General features: G+C 41.2%; 1 long non-coding RNA gene across 1 annotated transcript in view; it reads left to right on the forward strand.

Annotated features, from left to right (window-relative positions):
- The window catches only part of LOC308671718, a 41,755-nt gene extending 36,775 nt beyond the window's left edge, over nucleotides 1-4,980 (forward strand). Inside the window, exon 3 of the long non-coding RNA XR_014027281.1 lies at nucleotides 4,824-4,980. This is a non-coding gene — a long non-coding RNA (uncharacterized lncRNA). The remainder of the gene's footprint in view (nucleotides 1-4,823) is intronic.
- The last annotated feature ends 5,975 nt before the right edge of the window (nucleotides 4,981-10,955 follow it).

Raw genomic sequence — 10,955 nt, forward strand, 5'->3', positions numbered from 1 at the left:
CTAAAACATAAATAAACATGAGGAATACTCCAGATTTGTGGACCAGGGAAACAAAAAAAGAAATATGCTTTGGCATTCAAAAGTTTAGACCCACCTTTTAAAGTTATGCAGGATTTTTAAGAAGGCCACATTCTTCTGTCTTATTGTTGATCTCACCCTCTCTCAGCAGAGTTCATGGGAGCACTAGAAAACAACTGCAGCCTTTCACAGAGTCCCAGGCCAAGGCTTCACAGTATCTCTGTGTCCGTCAGTTTCTGAGTTTGTGCATTCCAGCAAGGAAGAGATGGGATTAAGGCTTTTCTTTATTATCTGCGCAGATGTTGGAGGAAGTGAAAGGGAACCAAGCCAGAAGTCATTGTGTGTATGTTGGGAGAAAGGAACACCATGAACAAGGCTACAGGAACAGGTGGCTCCCCACACACATACAACAGTTTTTAGAAATAAGCTAGTTAAAGATGCACAAGAGGGCCATTTTCATTTTTAAAACAAATACCAAGTGCTGATTCCATAATACAGCCCTTTCTAAATCAATACATTCCTTACAGCAATTTCTCCAGGATCACCTTTCACCTAAAGAGTGGATATCCATTTATTTATTTTATATATAATCCACCTTTTACTTTAGCAAGCGCTCAAGGTTGCTAACCATATATCATTTTAAAGATCCTAAATGGTTAAATATAAAGGTAAAGGTTTCACTGTCCAGTCATGTCTGATTCTAAAGCACGGTGCTCAGCTCCGTTTCTTGCCCGAGAAAGTCAACATTGTCAGAAGACGTGTTTGTGGTCATGTGGCCAGTATGACTTTATGCAAAAGGCACACGGAATAGCAATAGCACTTAGACTTATATAGTACTTCACAGTGCTTTAGAGCCCTCTCTAAGTGGTTTACAGAGTCAGCAAATTGCCCCCCAACAATCTGGATCCTCATTTTACCGACCTAAGAAAGATGGAAGGTTGAGTCAACTTTGAGCCAGTGGGAATCGAACTGCCAAACTGCTGGCAGCCAGCAGTCAGCAGAAGTAGCCTGCAATACTGCATTCTAACCACTGCGCCCCGGAGGGCTCTTGCTGTTTTCTTGCTGTTACCTTCCCACAGAAGTGGTACCTATTTATCTACTCACACTTGCATGCTTTCAAACTGCTAGGTGGGCAGGAGGTGGGGCAAGTCATGGGAGCTCACCCTATCCTGTGGCAGTTGGGTCTTGAACCCATGTCTACCAACTGACAAGCTCAGCATCTTTAATCAGTGAGGCATCACACCCCTGTCGGTTAAATATAAAGCAATCCTCTAAATTGAAATTAATGTTCTGGTAAGCATGAGTATAACAATCAACTAACAATTAACATCTGGAAAAAGAGGTGCATCTTTACACATTTTCTAAATATCAAGAGAAGGAGGGTTGAATTTTACCTTTAAAAAGGCATTCTATAGTTTGGGAATAATTAAGGAAAACTCTGTTTTCTTTTTGCCCCACCCCCACCCCACCCCTCAAAAAATACTGTAGGTCTTACCACGTGTCATATGGTAAGAAGTCCATCTACTCTGAAGGTCGCAAACCAATTGTTCTCACGTGTCATATGATATTATATTCAGGGCTGCTGATTTCCATCTGAGCATGGAGACTGATTAACAGAATACAGGAATATTGAATTCAAGTGAAAGTATTTCCCTTCGGCAGTCTTGATATTTCAAACCTAAAACTGCCAGTGTTAATTCCTCTGGTCCTAACAAGCACTGTAACCTAGGTACATTTTTTTCCCCCAGAAGAACACATAAAATGTCAATCTTCCATCTGGCAACCTTGCAAATCTCAATGTAGCATCTACTCCCCACCCACCCACCCATCAAAATTACAAGCCATGAAATTAGCACGTCAAGGAACCTTATTGTTGGAAGGAGCCACTGAAGCCACGAGGTCCAGCGCAGGTTTCAAGTGCAAGAACTCAAATGAATGGATCCTCGTGTTTCGTAAAGTTTTAAACATCTGGAGCTTTGATGGCAGAAGGCTGCTCAGACATTTCCATGGACCAGGTTTTCCATCCTTTAAACCTTTTGCTTCTACTTGAGAGCCAGGAATGTTCCAGGTGTCAAATTTCTGACATATGGGCTTTTCAAGTGACTCTGAGGCATTGTTTACCTTAAAAGTCCTTTACTTCGCCTAATACACCGGCAAATGCTTGCTTGAAGGAAGCTGGAATCCCTTGCAAAATATATTAAAACACAATTCTCCACCTTTCTAATTTTGTCATTAATCATATTCTCCAATTAATTTAAAGAATCAGTTTCCCTTCCCTTAGAAAACCTGCCAAGGTATTATCTTCTTTAATTAGAGATGGCCTTGGAGGTACAATCCTCCTCTTTCCCCCTCCCAGCCTTAAACTCAATCTCTTAAAGCAATACACAAGTTTAACATATGAAATGGCTACTTCTTCATCTCTTGGCAAGCAATAACATTCGATGTTAGCAGCGTTGACACCAGGCTGGGGTGGGGGGAGGGGGGATTGTAATCAATCTGTAAGGTTTATGAGAAAACAGGATTTGGCCTTTCTTCATAGAGGACCATCAGTCCATCAATCTTCCACTAGTGACCAGTAGACAGTCCTCCACTTACAACTACAATTGAGTCCAAAATTTCTGCTGCTAAGCAAGATGGTTATTAAGTGGGCATTGCCCCATTTCATGACCTTTCTTGCCAGAGCTGTTAAGTGAACTGCTGCAGTTAGGTTAGTAACATTAGGTCATTGAGTGGATCCGGCTCCCCCATTGACTTTGCTGGTCAGAAAGTCGCAACAGGTGATCACATGACTCTGGGACACAGCGACCATCATAAATAAGAACCAGTTGCCGCAGGGATGACTCAAGGGTGGAAAATGTTCATACGTCACTTCCTTCAGTGCCATTGTAACTTCAAATGGTCATTAAACAAAATGTTGTAAGTTGAGGGCCACCTGTGCTTGGTGTCTCCTTCTGTCTCCCAATGGTCCCCAAGTTACCTGGTAAAGTTTCACATCGGAGAGTGGACTGGAATGGATTCCCACCCACCCCAACCTTGTATTAACCATTATCCCCCATTGAAGAATCTGACACTAAAATATTTTCTTTGAGGCAGGTATCAGGTAGAAACTATTATTAGAGTTAAGAAAATGTAAGCCCTCATTATGTTTGGATTAAGATTTTACGTGTTTCGGGTTTAGTTGTACTCACGTTGATCAAAAATGGCATTTTTGCCCTGTAGGGTGAGGATGGTGGTGTATTGAAATACAGTATAATAAAAGTGATTCTCATCTGCTTTCTTTGGTCTGAAATAGCGCAGTACTTGGATGTTTCTATTTATTCCCTCCAATCTACAAAATCCATTCAGTGGCTTCCAGGTATTTGTTTTTGTTTTTTTTGTTTTAATTTTGTGGTTTTGGTATTGGTTTTGCTTGTGTGTGTGTGTTTAGATATATATGTGTTCGTCTTGTTAATGGCTCAGGAGAGGGAACCTGAGGGGATTCCTAATAATGGTGCTTGCTTTGGCAGCAAAGGTCCTACTTTTTAAACAATCTCTCAGCCTCTCTCTCTCTCTCTCTCTCTCTCTCTCTCTCTCTCTCTCTCTCTCTCTCTCTCTCTCTCTCTCTCTGTGTGTGTGTGTGTGTGTGTGTGTGTGTAAGAAAAGAGATATTTAAAGATTCTAGAATTTATCACAGAATAGGGCAACCTGGTGAAAAGCAAACCTTGAAATTTCATACCACTTGAGGAAAAGCGTACAATGGAACATATCGGCCATCTATGATAGAAACACCATATCCTAGTTGCCCTCACACTGGATTATTCCTCACCACAACAACAAAGATGCCTTCTTTGTCTTGTGACTTGAGTAGAAGCCTAAACTGAATGACTTCTAACTTTATCAGATGTAGATGGTGGGTCACAACGAGGTGGGAACTCAGGGGGGATGTTGGGCGGGGGATGTTCCCTCCCAAGTCAAGAGCCATTAGCAGACTCCCTTGAGGGCAAATATCTTCATTGTGTGTTGATTGTGTAGAGCATGAATACAAAATAACTCTCTCTGTTCCTAACACAGTGGGCTATTATGTAGACCCAAGGGCTTCAGAGTTGAAGGACATTTGTCTTGAAGGGAGCATAATGAAGGTTCACCCAACCAGACCAAATGGTCTCTAGTCCAGCCTTCTGCAACAGTAGACAGTCAGATGCTCGAGATGCTTATTTAGTTGGGAGCATTTTGATCATATCCTTGGTTTAGGTTGAGGGGAAGGGAAGGGAAGAAATCATCCATTTAGATTCACTGAATCCTTCCATATTCACCTAAAGCTGAATCAAGAAAAATATAGGCAGTTCTGACCATGGTCAGACTTATGGTGGTCTGGTATCATTTTGAAGATGGGCATATTTAAATGCTAATGGTTTAGAAGCTTACGCAAGAGCTGCCAGGAAATCAATTCTACTCTTAGATCAATAGCTAAGCATAGAGAATTGCCATTCAATCCATGCTTAAAAGATAGATGTCCACAAGATGTGGTCAAAAATGTCAAGATGATGACCACAATGGTACAATCAAGGTTCCATTAATTTGCTTTGGGGGCACAAGTCATAATATTGTACACCTTGAAATGGAACTTCTCCAGAAATTCTACAGGGGCACATAAAATGCCAGTGAATATGTCAGCATCATTTCACTCAACCCCCAAAACGGGTTATAGTGGTTCATTAAATTTGGAGTGAAATAATAGAAAAATATAAATATCTGGCAAAATTTCAAAAAATGTTCTCTTCAAAAACATGCCTCAAAGTTGATAAAGCATTTCATTCCCCTCTTAGCTTACTAGGGATCAAGCTGGGATGAATTCATCCTTGGATGAAAGGGTGGTCCCACCTGCCTTGAAGATGAAATGGACCTTCAAGTCCTTCAAGAAGTCTCCTCTTCAAGCAATGTTCACTGGACCCCACTGTGTCAGGTCATGTCTGATCAGCTTCCAATTTTCTTTTAAATAAATCGAATTGCTAAATCCTTTTTTCATTCCTCCAACAATGTGCATTGACTTTCACTCTAAGTAGCGAATGATTGGGACGATAATGTGGGCAAATTAGTAACAGATTAAATTCCTTTTCCTAGAACGGACATAAAATTCCAATCTGTTACGTCTGTCAAGATCTTTTCCTTTCACACCGATAATTTCAGACAGAAATAACGTTTGCCAAACTCTGTGCACCTTTTAATTCCTTCAAATGTGGAAGGGAGCAACCTAAATCTCTAATCCAGCTGTCATATTATTGTCCAAATGTGATTTTTTTTACCTCAGATTTCCTCTCTGTCCCCACCTCCTTTGCTTCAGCAGCTGTACAAAAGGTAGCAAGGATGGTTCCCACACCAAGCTCAAACTGTATCAAATGGATATTTGCAGTGATAATGGAGGGCTGGCAAAAAAAGGCTTTATTTTCTGCTCTCCAAGGGCTGGGAACAGCAGTCTGATGCCAAAAGAAAGGAAAATGGATTTAAAGAGAAGGATCATTTTATAAAGGAACAACCACCACCAAACAATACTTCACAATCTGTACCAAACGTCTACTCCCTCGTATGATTTATGGATGTTTACATAAGGATGATATTATTTGTTAGAAGGCCATTTTTTTTAAAATAGCGCATTAGGAATGCTCATTTGGGGTTTATGAGCCTGTGAGATCCTTGCATGCAGAAGTAAAGAGGCCTGTGAGGCAAACCCCAAGAGAACCAAAGGCATATCTACGTATAAAAAGATCCCCTTTGTGACAAGTCTCCATTCCTACTGTTTAATTTTGCAAAGCAGAGAGACAGGTCTCCGAGTTTAGACAGACTCTTGCTCACCAATGGCAAAAAAAAACAAACACAACCCAGCTTAAGGACCACTTTGCCAGAAAACCAGATTGGTTATTTTAAGAAAGAAAATATTCTGAAGAAAGAATCAAGAGTCCTCGCAAACAGAAAAGCACAAATTGTACTGAACTTCAAGGACCGGGGCTGCTTCCCATTACGCTGTGAAGTGGTTTCTTTAATTTTAAAGTTGTCAAAAACTATTTAAATGAACAAGTGAAAATAAAAGTATGAATGGCTATTAATTAGCGAGCTGCTAGACAACTGCTAAAGACAGAAAATTGGTCAAGTTATAGGAGGAAGGAGTACTACCTGGAAATCAGGTATTCATGAGTCTTGCTCCTATGGAAGTCTCAGAATATCCCTTCTGTTCCCCTGCTTTAACCCAACTAATATTACAGTTAAGGAGCAGAAAAGGTTAGGGTTAAGATAAGAGATCCAGTTCATTCTTAAATCAACTACAGTAAGGATCAGTTTTAATCTCCTACAGTGGTAAGACATCCATTCAAATTCAAACTTAATGCCTCAGCCTTGTCTCTAGCTGCCTTCTGCTGCCAAGCCATGTCTCCAAATAATCTCCACTGCTGTTGTTGTGCTAGCTGAAAAAGTATCTGAATCTTGGGTGTGGACTACCTTACATGCTAACATCTCAAGTTCCAACTCAGCACATATCTCAAGCAGACAAGAAATGGATCAGCTTTCAAGGGCAAGAAGGGGAAAATGGCCATCTGAAGCATTTACCTCAATATATAAATTCACATCCCTTCTGATTGACCTCAGGGCTTATACAACCAAGATCACTAGGAAGAAGCTGTAGGTTACACTGAAGATGCCTACAAGGTCCCAACAGAATTGCATGATGTTCTGTCATCCACGTCATCTTGCAGGCCAATTCATCTTTGTAGAAGGGGGAGGCTGATAACTTACTGATTAAAAAATATGTCCACCCTTCCTAGTTAATTCGATCTTTCTCCTGTTGTACAAAATTCCCTTTTCCAACACATGCATCGAAAGAGAGTTGAAACATTAGCACAGAAAACAGGTGATAAATCATGCAGAAATTGATTCAAAACCTTCCCGCGAATGGAAAACAGATGGCAAAATGGTTCTAATTAACTGTTTGATATGGTAGAGTGTCGTTTCCAGTGTTGCAATGTTGGTTTGTCCCTCAGCCCTTCACCATAGCAACTAGGCTTGCTGGAAAGCAAGAATCCTTTCGTGGTAGAGACATAAAGTCACCCGTAACAATTCAGCTAAACCACAATATTGGAGAGAGAGAAAAGGAGGGGAGAAGGAATATTTTCGTTGATATAGGACTCCCTTTTCAATAAGAATTTATTTATTTATTTTAATTCCATTTATATCCCGCCCTTCTCCGAAGACTCAGGGCGGCTTACAAGCTTAGCAGTAGCCTTCACACCCAAGTGGCATTATTACAAAGTCAGCTTAATTGCCCCCAACAATCTGGGTCCTCATTTTACCTACCTCGGAAGGATGGAAGGCTGAGTCAACCTTGAGCCTGGTGGGATGCGAACCTGCACTAATTGCAGGCAGCTGGTGTTACTTAAGAATTCCCTTTTCCATCTGGAAAACAAAACAAAATCAATCACTTTTCTGTCTGGTTGAGGCATCTCCTGGATTGTGGAGAGATTGGGTTGACTGGCTTACAATAGTCCTGTTGCAAACACTCAACAACTGCAGTGTGGTTTGCACAGGATAAAATACAGGTTTCCTCAAGAATTGTTGGGAGGACAGTCTATATTCTCTTCAGTTTCAGACCAACTTTAGATTATAGTTCCACCATGAGATGAAATAAATTGCTGGCTTCATTGATTATGATCATTTTCAACTCCTAGTGATTAGATAAATAATAGGTAGATGATAGGATGGAGAGAGAGAGAGAGAGAGAGAGAGAGAGAGAGAGAGAGAGAGAGAGAGAGAGAGAGAGAGAGAGAGAGAGAGAGAGAGAGAGAATTCTACCTATGTAGAATTCTTTAATTGCTTTTCCATGGTACTGTGGGAAGAAGTGTTCTTCTGGAATGGAGGTTGGTAGACCTAACAATTAACATCTTTGCCATTCTATAATAAAAGGCTTCCCTAAAGCAGGTTGAGTAATAAATTCAACTTAGAAATAAGGAGACATTTCCTGACAGTTAAAACAATTCATCAGTGGAAGGCCTTGCCTTCAGAAGTTGTGGGTGCTCTATCACTGGAGATTTTTAAGAAGAGACTGGACAGCCACTTATTCAGAATGAAATAGGCTCTCCTGCTTGAACAAGGGGTTGGAATAGAAGACCTCCAAGGTCCCTTCCAACTCTGTTATAGTGTTATTTAACCTATTGCCAGAGGGAAGGAAGGAAGGAAGGAAGGAAGGAAGGAAGGAAGGAAGGAAGGAAGGAAGGAAGGAAGGAAGGAAGGAAGGAAGGAAGGAAGGAAGGAAGGAAGGAAGGAAGGAAGGAAGGAAGGAAGGATAGCAATTGCACTTAAACTTATATACCACTTCACGGTGCTTTACAGCCCTCTCTAAGCGGTTTACAGAGTCAACATGTTGCCCCCAACATTTTGGGTCATCATTTTACCGACCTTGAAAAGATGGAAGGCTGATTCAACCTTGAACCTGGTGAGATTCGAACTGCCAAATTGCAGGCAGCCAGCAGTCAGCGGAGGAAGCCTGCAGTACTGCATTCTAATCACTGCACCACCACAAATGAGCAAGTTCTTGAATTATAACATAGATGTATACTTTAAGAAAGCCGCTATCAAATCACACATTCCATTCCTTTCAGGGACTTTCATTTTATTTCATTGTAGTCCTGCCAGGTCAAAAACCTTTGCTCCCACTAAGGACAATTATTCTTGTAACTTAAATTCCAGTCATAATATCAGTAGGCTTATGACACTTTGAATGCAAACCCCAAAGATTTATTCTTTCTTAAATTACAGCAGATGAAGATCCTGGATGCAAGGAAAAGGATGCTGGGAAGAGTGACTTGATCTTGTCCAGATCGTTTGCAGTAGTACTAATGCCCAGGGAGTTACATTTTAGCCTTCCAACTAAGGATATTCTTTGTATATCCAGATCTATTTCAACCTCTTCCCCCAACTCAGCAGAAATTAGCAGGATTCCAAAGAAATGAATAGTGCCCTCCCATAAAAAGAAACAAAAAAACCACCTGCTTGAGAGAGCAAAAAAAAATTTGAACAAAATAGACTTGAGGGCATTTTTCAGTATGATGGTTTTTAAGTCCCTATAAGTCGAACTGATAGTCAATTTGGTGTAGTGTAGTTGCTAAGTCATCAGGTTAGAAACCAAGAGATTATGAATTTTAGTCTCATTTGGGGCATGAAGTCAGCTGGGTGACCTTGAGCCAGTCAATTTCTCTCAGCCCTAGGAAGGCAGCAATGTCAAACCACTTCTGAAAAACCTTACCAAGAAAACTGAAGGGATTTGTCCAGGTAGTCTTTGAAAAATGAAAGTAAAAAATAGAAACTACTGTCTAACAAAATAATATAGTTGGAGGTCTTCTAGTCCAATGCCCTGCTCAGGCAGGAAACCTTATACTAACTCAGACAAACAGATGCCCAATCTCTTCTTGAAAACCTCCAGTGTTGGAGCACCTACAACTTCTGGAGGCAGGTCGTTCCACTGATTGTTTTCACTGTCAAATTCCTCCTTAGTTCCAGGTTGCTTCTCTCCTTGGTTAGTTTCCACCCATTGCTTCTTGTCCTGTCCTCAGGTTCTTTGGAGAATAGGTTAACACCCTCTTCTTTGTGGCAGTACAACAGAAGTATACAAAATGTAGCAGAATGGTATTCTTACAATATTGGCTAAGAATTGTGGAACTTATACTCCAGATCCCAAAAGTGCTTTTTCACAAGGCATCTGGACTTTCTTGTTTTTTCTTTGAAGATGTTTCACTTCTCGTTCAAGAAGCTTCTTCAGCTCTTCAGCTCCAGAGCTGAAGAAGCTTCTTGGATGAGAAGCAAAACGTCTTCAAAGAAAAACAAAGAAGTCCAGTCGCCTCGTGAAAAAGCACCTTTGGGATAACCATGACCTGGATGACTGAGACTTTCCATTGACTTATAGTCCAAATATCAAAGGAAGGCACCAGACTGGGCAAAAGTGACATGATAGAAAGGTGCACAGCTTTCTTTCGATCTGAAGGTCTCACTTGTCCCTTTAAGTAGCATGCCAGGGTTGTGCGTAGAAGAAAAATGAAGTGTGACTTATTTCGGTTGCCTCAACATTTCTGCTAAAGTTAAATAGAGTTATTGTGATGACATTCAGAGACATGAAAGGTTAGGGACAGATCTTTATGGGGAAAATCTCTGTGGTTGCTAGGAGTCAAAAACAACTTGATGGCATATAATCAATCAATAATCAGTGATGACATTCCAGCTGTGTATTTAATCATCTCTGCCTGCTGCTACATGGAAATTCCTAATTTGATGACAGCTTTTGCAGGTCTCCGGGAGATGCATTAGGGAACCTAGATGTCTCGGAGGTCTTTCTGATTCTATGCACAGCTAGAATGAGAGTACAGGAATAAAACCAGCTCAGGCTGGTGACATCCAGTTGGCTATTGCTAAAAAGAGGACGCTGGATAAAATGAATCCTTGGTCTTACATCACTTCTATGTAAAAGCCACACAAATAGAAAACGTATCTCCCTACACACATCGCCTTTCAGTGGGAGAACAGGTGCTGGAAGTTAAGCTTCTAAAATGGCTCATATCCTCTCCGGGAGCTGTTCCCACTGGTCTCTGGGCATTTTCCCATCACACAAGTCCTTGGCATCTGCCCATCAGGGCTCAGAGGAAGGGAGGGGAGGCAGAAGTGATAATGCTGGAATGTGGCTTTTTCTCTAGTTTTCTTTCAGGAGAAGGAGGGCAGGACTGACAGACATTCAGATAGGAAGTCCTGGGAAATTACACTGGCCAGCAAACCCTGCCCTTTCTCCTTTTTTTAAAAAAATTGCACGCTGCAATCACTAGCAAAATAACAGAATAACCGAATTGGAAAGGCCCTGGGAGGTCTTCTAGTCTAGTACCTTAGGGAACACCTGCTGCCGGCATCAACCTCCCTTCGCCCTGTGCGCTCCC

The sequence above is a fragment of the Vipera berus genome, assembly GCF_964194415.1.
Source record: "Vipera berus genome assembly, chromosome: 8".
NCBI classification, from domain to species: Eukaryota; Metazoa; Chordata; class Lepidosauria; order Squamata; family Viperidae; genus Vipera; species Vipera berus.